Source organism: Dromiciops gliroides, chromosome 3, assembly GCF_019393635.1.
Source record: "Dromiciops gliroides isolate mDroGli1 chromosome 3, mDroGli1.pri, whole genome shotgun sequence".
Lineage (NCBI taxonomy): Eukaryota > Metazoa > Chordata > Mammalia > Microbiotheria > Microbiotheriidae > Dromiciops > Dromiciops gliroides.
In genome coordinates, this window is record NC_057863.1 from 604,104,169 (window position 1) to 604,106,344 (window position 2,176).

The following is a 2,176-nucleotide window of genomic DNA, read 5'->3' on the forward strand; positions in this document are numbered from 1 at the left end:
ATTCTAGTACTGGAGCCATGCCAAGTGAATAGAAGTCTCCAGCATCATCCTTTGTGCCTCAATCCCAGGAACTCAGAGTTCCAGGGGGCCTGAGAGACCATCTAGTCTTCCCTGTGCCTCACTGTGCCTCCTTTTCTCTTCCCACCCCGCCCCCACCACAATTATTCTAACCTGACTCCTTCCCTAGAATTACTGTATAAAACCAAGAACTTCCACTTTCTTCCTTCCCTTCCTTCTACAGAATGATGAAGTCTTGAAGGGGGGGGGGGGGGACTTTTAGACTAGAAAAGGGAAGATTTGCAAGGGGACACAATAGTTGGCTTTAATTTCCCAGTTAGCTTCCAATTTCCCAGTCAAGTGTTCATCTAGTCTTTACCTGAAGAACTCAAAGGAAAAGAAAGTCATTACCCTACCCCTCGGGGCAGCGCCTTCCATTTCTAATTGTTGGGAAGTTTGTCTTTCTTATCCATAGTATTACACTCTAGTTCTGTTACCTGGGTGCCATAAAATCAAGAATTAATAATTAGGGATAGTTGAACAATAATGGAATACTATTGTGCTGTAAGAACTGATGAAGATTACGGCTTCTGAGAAACTTGAGAAGACTCATAGGAACTGATTCAGAGTGAACTAGGAGAGAACAATTTGTACAATATCAACAACATTGTAATGACTTAAGGATTCTGATCAACACAGGGATCCAGTCGAAATTCCAGAAGATTCGTGTCGAAACATGCTCCTCCTGATAGAGAGGCAGTGGGTTCAGGGTGCATATTGAGACACATTTTTTGAACATAGGCAACACTGGAATTTGTTTTGATTGACTATACATGCTTGTAACAAGGGTTTTATTTTTCTTTCTCAGTGGGAGGAGTAGGGAGGAGGTGAGAGGGAGAGAAGGTAGATTTTCATTAATTAAAAAATTAAAATAAAAATTTAAAAAGAATTAATTGTCGAAAGAGATCTCAGTATCCATTTAGTCCAATCTATAATCTTAAGAACAATCATAGGGTCATAGATCTAGAAAGGGCCTTAGTGGTCATCTAGTCCAACTCCCTCATTTTGCAGATGAAAAAACTGAGACTCAACTCAGAGAGAAGTGACTTGCTCCAAATTACACTGGTAGTATATGTCAGAGATAGGATTTGAACTCAGGTCCTTTGACTCAAAAGCCAATGTTCTTTCGATTGTACCATGCTCTGTTTACCTCATATCTGACAACTGGTCTTCCAGTTTCTTCTTGAAGACTTCCATGGAGAGGTAACTCACCACCTCCCAAGGCAGCCTATTCCATTTTTGAATAGCTCAATTTGTCAGGAAGTTTCTCCTGACAGCCACATGAAATTTTCCTATCTACAACTTCAGTCCATTGCTGCTAGTTCCTTTGTCCCCTTCCCTCAGCACCCCTGCATCTGATGATATTTAAAGAGCCAGTATGAAATTAAGGACAAATCATATTGACCCACTAGGCAGGTCTTCCAAGGGGATAATTAGTTCTGATCACAGTAATGCTGACTGAGTCCATGGCAGTTCGCTGGTCTATGTGACCAGAAAGCCACTTATATGGTGTTTCCTACATTTCTTTTCTTTATTCCATCTTTCTCCCTGCCCTTCTTCCTTTTCTCTTCCCACCCCCCCCCACAATTATTCTAACCTGACTCCTTCCCTAGAACTACTGTATAAAACGAAGAACTTCCGCTTTCTTCCTTCCCTTTCTTCCACAGAATGATGAAGTCTTGAGGATCTGTCAAAGGAGTGGGGCGGGGGGGGGGGGGGGGGGGGGGGGACTTTTAGACTGGAAAAGGGAAGATTTGCAAAGGGACACAATAGTTGGCTTTAACTAATGAAGGGCTTTCATGAGGGAGGGGAAATCAACTTGTTCTGCTTGGCTCCAGAGGAAAGTAGGAGAAATGAGTGAAAATTGCAAGGAGGTAAATCTGGGTTTAATGAACAGGAGGAAAGAAAATTCTAACCATTAAGAACTATCGGGGGGGGGGGGGGGGCAGCTAGATGGCGCAGTGGTTAAAGCACCGGCCCTGGATTCAGGAGTACCTGAGTTCAAATCCGGCCTCAGACACTTGACACTTACTAGCTGTGTGACCCTGGGCAAGTCACTTAACCCCCATTGCCTAAAAAAAAAAAAAAAAAAAAAAAAAAAGAACTATCGGGGCGGCTA